General features: G+C 48.6%; 2 non-coding genes across 2 annotated transcripts in view; both read right to left on the bottom strand.

Moving 5' to 3' along the window:
- The window catches only part of LOC125772725 (large subunit ribosomal RNA), a 4,179-nt gene extending 4,063 nt beyond the window's left edge, over positions 1-116 (bottom strand). The window contains exon 1 of the ribosomal RNA XR_007419593.1: positions 1-116. This exon is cut by the window's left edge and continues 4,063 nt beyond it. This is a non-coding gene — a ribosomal RNA (large subunit ribosomal RNA).
- Positions 117-825: 709 nt separating this feature from the next.
- On the bottom strand, positions 826-983 carry LOC125772724 (5.8S ribosomal RNA). The gene has a single exon (XR_007419592.1). It is a non-coding gene; the product is annotated as a 5.8S ribosomal RNA (ribosomal RNA).
- Between the last annotated feature and the right edge of the window lie 6,517 nt (positions 984-7,500).

Raw genomic sequence — 7,500 nt, 5'->3', positions numbered from 1 at the left:
CGTGCTGAGCTTCTCCCGTTTCGCTCGCAGCTACTCAGGGAATCCCGGTTGGTTTCTTCTCCTCCCCTTATTAATATGCTTAAATTCTGGGGGTTGTCTCACATCACTTGAGGCCTACAACAAAATCAGTCACATTCCATTCGTTTCGAACCCGGGGCATAGCGAACCGATATATACGCAACAACACTTCACACACACACACACACGGATTGGGCAATTTACGGTCATTTTTGAATCAACGATGGCCCCCCCGAGCACGTTGTCCGAATATCACTCCAATAAGGACAACGAGTTCCGCTCGGCATCGTTTTGATTCGATCTCTCAACAACAACTCCCGGTCGACTTGGTCGACTTGGACCCACGATGTCTCCCCCCGAGCATGTCGAGCCAACTGCACCACTATTGTATTGGACAACATGTTCCCCTCGGGCATCGATGGGTTAATCATGCACCACTATTATAAAACCCTTTGACGTTTTCCCCCAAGCACGTTGATCCAGTATTACGACGGATACGGTCAACGAAATCTTGGACATCAAAGAGGTTTTCGATTGAATTTCCCCATGTTTCACAACGTACTCTTAGCGGTATCCTACGATACGTCTCACTCTATTTGTGTGTGTGCGCGTTTACGTGCGTGCGATTTATGCGGTTCACCCCTTTACTTTCAGCGCCCTGCGGTCCCAACAAAGGTCCCGAGCACGCCATTATGCACAGTGTGGAAGCGTGTTTCCCCCACGACACTAGACGGGCTGCTCGCCATAGTGTTCTATTGTGGCACGCTCCACCCTGAAGTTTGGTTTGTTGTATATCAAGGAATTGATAGGCACTCAAGAATGTGTGCATCGGCCGGGTTTAATCGTCCGACGCGCAATATGCGTTCAACTTATCGGTGTTCATGTGTCCTGCAGTTCACATTGTGACGCGCATTTAGCTGCGGTCTTCATCGATCCATGAGCCGAGTGATCCCCTGCCTAGGGTTTTATAGTAAGGTTCCCAATGTAACACAATCCCGGTGGTACGTCCAAAGACTAACTTTCTGACTAAGTTGTCTTTATTACCCAATAGTCCCAGGCCTTGTGACTTGTGGCTCATGTCTACGCCCATGGCCACCATTCGCTAAGATAGTTTTGAAGTCACTTTGAAGGCCCAGGAACAACTCTCTTAGCACATCGGTTAACCTGACGCCGCAGTCAACTCATGTGCTTGGATCGGATCGAGCTATTGAGTATTGGGCCTGCATACTCGCTCATCCGTATCCTTTGCGTACCGCCCCATGGCCCTTGTATGTCTGCACCACAGTTCCTGTTCGTTCCGTGCCTATGGCCGGATACGTATTGCACATCGGTATACCTGTCGCTACTCAGGCAACTCGTGTGCGTGGATTGGATCGAGAACATGGTGTGTGCCCCATGTTATAATTGATAGTCCATATCCACTTTATAGGTTAAAGTCATAAGTTGTGATTGCACAACCATTCTTCATAAGAGTTTAATCACTCTTCAACTAACTTTCGTTCTGGTGTCTTGGTATCAAATCGCGTAAGACACAAGATTCTACTGGCCAAATAGAATCTAGCACATTGGTTAACCTGGCGCCGCAGTCAACTCATGTGCTTGGATCGGATCGAGCTATTGAGTATTGGGCCTGCATACTCGCTCATCCGTATCCTTTGCGTACCGCCCCATGGCCCCGTCCTTAGAGTTAATGACTAGTAGGCTTAACTCTTTGTATGTCTGCACCACAGTTCCCGTTCGTTCCGTGCCGTGGCCGGATACGTATTGCACATCGGTATACCTGTCGCTACTCAGGCAACTCGTGTGCGTGGATTGGATCGAGCTCATGGGGTGTGTAGAGATTCCATGTTATAATTGCAAGTCCATATCCACTTTATAGGTTAAAGTCATAAGTTGTGATTGCACAACCATTCTTCATAAGAGTTTAATCACTCTTCAACTAACTTTCGTTCTGGTGTCTTGGTATCAAATCGCGTAAGACACAAGATTCTACTGGCCAAATAGAATCTAGCACATTGGTTAACCTGGCGCCGCAGTCAACTCATGTGCTTGGATCGGATCGAGCTATTGAGTATTGGGCCTGCATACTCGCTCATCCGTATCCTTTGCGTACCGCCCCATGGCCCCGTCCTTAGAGTTAATGACTAGTAGGCTTAACTCTTTGTATGTCTGCACCACAGTTCCCGTTCGTTCCGTGCCGTGGCCGGATACGTATTGCACATCGGTATACCTGTCGCTACTCAGGCAACTCGTGTGCGTGGATTGGATCGAGCTCATGGGGTGTGTAGAGATTCCATGTTATAATTGCAAGTCCATATCCACTTTATAGGTTAAAGTCATAAGTTGTGATTGCACAACCATACTTCATAAGAGTTTAATAACTCTTCAACTAACTTTCGTTCTGGTGTCTTGGTATCAAATCGCATAAGACACAAGATTCTACTGGCCAAATAGAATCTAGCACATTGGTTAACCTGGCGCCGCAGTCAACTCATGTGCTTGGATCGGATCGAGCTATTGAGTATTGGGCCTGCATACTCGCTCATCCGTATCCTTTGCGTACCGCCCCATGGCCCCGTCCTTAGAGTTAATGACTAATAGGCTTAACTCTTTGTATGTCTGCACCACAGTTCCCGTTCGTTCCGTGCCGTGGCCGGATACGTATTGCACAACAGTAGATACCATCACCTGACGTATCTAACACACCACTATTGTAACTCGTCGTCGAAGGACCTTTCAAGTGCCTGATGGCCAGGGGAGCTCTTACACGGCACGGAGACACAGTGATGCTCGCCCATCACAGTGTACAACGATCGAGTTTGCTTAAGTGTCTGGGTACCTACACACCAGACACAATGCAATGGCCACGGATCCACACAAGGCACATCACATGCAGAAAGCTTCACCAGATTATGACACATACCACACTCTTGTAACTCGTCGTCGAAGGGGCGTTCAAAGTGCCTTACGGCTAGGGGAGATCTAGCACGGCACGGAGACACAGTGATGGTTGCCCATCAAAGTGTACAACGATCGAGTTTGCTTTCCGCGCAAGCGTTCTAAGTGTCTGGGTACCTACACACCAGACACAATGCAATGGCCACGGATCCACACAAGGCACATCACATGCAGAAAGCTTCACCAGATTCTGACACATACCACACTCTTGTAACTCGTCGTCGAAGGGGCGTTCAAAGTGCCTTACGGCTAGGGGGGATCTAGCACGGCACGGAGACACAGTGATGGTCACCCATCAAAGTGTACAACGATCGAGTTTGCTTTCCGCGCAAGCGTTCTAAGTGTCTGGGTATCTAAGCACCAGACACAATGCAATGGCCACGGATCCACACAAGGCACATCACATGCAGAAAGCTTCACCAGATTCTGACACATACCACACACATGCAACTCGTCGTCGAAGGGGCGTTCAAGTGCCTTACGGCTAGGGGAGATCTAGCTCGGCACGGAGACACAGTGATGGTCACCCATCAAAGTGTACAAACGAACGAGTTGGCTTTCAACAAATTCTGACACATAGCAAGCGAGCGACCGAGCTACACCGAAGGCAGCTCATGGTTGGTCACTCGCGGACGATCATCAGTAATGATCCTTCCGCAGGTTCACCTACGGAAACCTTGTTACGACTTTTACTTCCTCTAAATCATCAAGTTCGGTCAACTTCAGCCATGCCAGCTGCAGCTCACGAAGGAACCGCGGAAGGTAAGCCTCCAGAAACCTCACTAAATAATCCATCGGTAGTAGCGACGGGCGGTGTGTACAAAGGGCAGGGACGTAATCAGCACTAGCTAATGACTAGTGCTTACTAGAAATTCCAGGTTCATGGGGACCGTTGCAGTCCCCAATCCCGACTAGATGGGCATTTTAGTGATTTCCCGTTCCTCTCGGAATGGGGGCGCCTATTGGCGAGAACACGCTGCGACCCACATTGTAGCACGCGTGCAGCCCAGAACATCTAAGGGCATCACGGACCTGTTATCGCTCATTCTCAGCTTGCTAAACACAAGTTGTCCCGCTAAGCAGGGCAAACGTAGCCGACGACCGCCCGTGAAGGCGCCGCCCGGCTGTAACGTCAGGTGCGCCCGGAGGCGCACTGCTGACAGCGTTCTAGTTAGCATGTTTGAGTCACGTTCGTTATCGGAATTAACCAGACAAATCATTCCACGAACTAAGAACGGCCATGCACCACTACCCTTAAATTTGAGAAAGAGCTATCAATCTGTCTTACCTCGATAAGTTTGGACCTGGTAAATTTTCCCGTGTTGAGTCAAATTAAGCCGCAAGCTCCACTTCTTGTGGTGCCCTTCCGTCAATTCCTTTAAGTTTCAACTTTGCAAACCATACTTCCCCCGGAACCCGATTTTGGTTTCCCGGAAGCGACTGAGAGCACCGAATAGGGGTAGCGTCTCCCAATTGCTAATTGGCATCGTTTACGGTTAGAACTAGGGCGGTATCTAATCGCCCTTCGATCCTCTAACTTTCGTTCTTGATTAAAGAAAGCATCCATGGCAAACGCTTTCGCTTCAGTTGGTCCTACGACGGTCTACGAATTTCACCTCTCGCGCCGTAATACCAATGCCCCCAACTACTTCTGTTAATCATTACCTCTAGGTTTCTGACAAACCAACGAAATCGTATAAACCGAGGTCATATTCCATTATTCCATGCAAGATTATTCTCGGCCAACGCCAACCCCACGGGGGGGCCGGACGCTTTGTCTTAGCCTGCTTTGAGCACTCTAATTTGTTCAAGGTAAATGTGAGTATCTTGAGCACCATGAGGAGCCCGTGCCGGAGTTAACCGGTAGCACGGTACTCGTTCACAGAGTAACGCCCAAGTACACCATTGTGAGTCGCAGCCGTGAGCGCGCGCACGAACGGCCCCGGCGTGTAACCGGGCGCCCGTGGCGGTCACGTGTCTGGACGGGCAATCAACTTCGAACGTTTTAACCGCAACAACTTTAATATACGCTAGTGGAGCTGGAATTACCGCGGCTGCTGGCACCAGAACTTGCCCTCCACTTGATCCTTGTTGAAGGATTTATACTCAACTCATTCCAATTATGGACCATCGTTAGAGAGGTCCATATTGTTATTTCTCGTCACTACCTCCCCGTACTGGGATTGGGTAATTTACGCGCCTGCTGCCTTCCTTGGATGTGGTAGCCATTTCTCAGGCTCCCTCTCCGGAATCGAACCCTGATTCCCCGTTACCCGTCGCAACCATGGTAGTCCTCTACACTACCATCAATAGTTGATAGGGCAGACATTTGAAAGATCTGTCGTCAGTCGACAAGCGACCATACGATCTGCGTCCTTATCCAGACTTCAACTCAAGCCGCCCGGAGGCGATTGGTTTAACTAATAAGTGCACCAGTTCAGCTACCCGCGAGGGCAACAGTCCCGGCATGTTGCATGTATTAGCTCTGGATTTTCCACAGTTATCCAAGTAACTAGTGGTAGGATGATCTTGTGAATTATAGCTGTTATACTGAGCCTTATGCGGTTTCACATTCATTTATGTTTGTACTTAGACATGCATGGCTTAACCTTTGAGACAAGCGTATATTACTGGTAGGATCAACCAGAATTCGTTCCACTACAGACACACACTCGCTTAGTGGGAAATAAATTTCCACACAACTCTCTCTCTCTAGAACCATATGGAATGGCTCTTTGGTGTTGGGTAAGGCACCAATTTGTTGGGGTGTAACGGTCACCACCAACTTTAAGTTTGTTAGGGCACAACGGAAACCACTAACTAAACTTTAGGAAACTAAATTTCCTCACACATTATCTCTCACCATATTAGCACTAGGTGCTATCCACGATTGTACAACGTTTCAACTCTTGAATCGACCGTAGGGCCGCGGAATTGCTTCCGGGGCCCCTATTCTCGCTATTAATTGTTCATCTCTTTCAATACATCGAGTTCGTTCCATTGGGTAGTTCGCATGGCGAACGTTTTGATGCAGCCCCCTGGGGGACCACGGCACTTTACACCGGGTATGGTGTATGCGCAACCTACAGATAACAATAAACCCCTTATGCGTGTGTAAACCGATGTTGGGCTGCTCAACATCTTTCATGGTTACATCACTTGCACCAGAACCCACGGTGCCGATTTGGTAATATGTTGTACATTTACTCTCAAGATGTACGCTTCGGCCCCTTATTCAGGGGCTCAAGCTATTACCAGCAAGAACAATCCTCATCCAGACTTGAACTCGAAACACCCGCAGGCGAACGGTTTTAAACTAATAAGTGCACCAGTCTTGAATCCATGCGTCGGTGGAAACAATGCCGGCGTGTTGCATGTATTAGCTCTGAACTTAGCGAGTGATTGCCTTGCAGCTGTCATACTGAGCGTAGAGCGTGATTATCGCTCACTTGAACCATGTTGAATGGCTCTTTGGTGTAGGGTAAGGCACCAATTTGTTGGGGCGTAACGGTCACCACCAACTTAAGACTTGCTTATAGGTATTTCAACGTTTTCAACTCTTAAATCGACCGTGTTTCATTATCATCTCTTCTTCTTATTAAATGCATAGAGTTCGTTCCATTGGGTAGTTCGCGTGGCGAACGGTTTGATGCAGCCCCCCGGGGGGGACCACGGCACTTTTACACCGGGCATGGTGTATGCGCAACCTACAGATCACCAATATATTTGTGATCGATAATGCACACTTCTTACACGACTGACCAGTCGACAGCGCTGCCTTCCTATTATGCGTGTGTAAACCGATGTTGGGCTGCTCAACATCTTTCACGGTTACATCACTTGCACCCGAACCCATGGTGCCGATTTGGTAATATGTTGTACATGGTCTCAAGATGTACGCTTCGACCCCTTATTCAGGGGCTCAAGCTATTACCAGCAAGAACAATCCTCATCCAGACTTGAACTCGAGTCACCCGGAGGCGAACGGTTTAACTAATAAGTGCACCAGTCTTGAATCCATGCGTCGGTGGAAACAATGCCGGCATGTTGCATGTATTAGCTCTGAACATAGCGAGTGATTGCCTTGCAGCTGTCGAACTGAGCGTAGAATGTGATTATCGCTCACTTGAAAGGGTCAAGCCCTTTCGAGTCGTCCGGTTTTTACGCCAGACGACTCGGTTCACCATCTTTCGGGATACAAGTTGACTAAGTGGTACCACTACACTTATCAACTTTCGATTTGGTAATCCTCATCCAGCTTCCTTTCTGGAGGGTCCCGAGGGATTACCAATTGGGCTGTCATACTGAGCTCATATATTGGAGATCGATAATGCACACTTCTTACACGACTGACCAGTCGACAGCGCTGCCTTCCTATTATGCGTGTGTAAACCGATGTTGGGCTGCTCAACATCTTTCATGGTTACATCACTTGCACCAGAACCCACGGTGCCGATTTGGTAATATGTTGTACATTTACTCTCAAGATGTACGCTTCGGCCCCTTATTCAGGGGCTCAAGCTA

Source organism: Anopheles funestus, assembly GCF_943734845.2.
Source record: "Anopheles funestus chromosome X unlocalized genomic scaffold, idAnoFuneDA-416_04 X_unloc_101, whole genome shotgun sequence".
Taxonomy (NCBI): domain Eukaryota; kingdom Metazoa; phylum Arthropoda; class Insecta; order Diptera; family Culicidae; genus Anopheles; species Anopheles funestus.
Note: the sequence above shows the minus strand (reverse complement) of the source record. Positions and strands in the feature narration are given on the sequence as shown.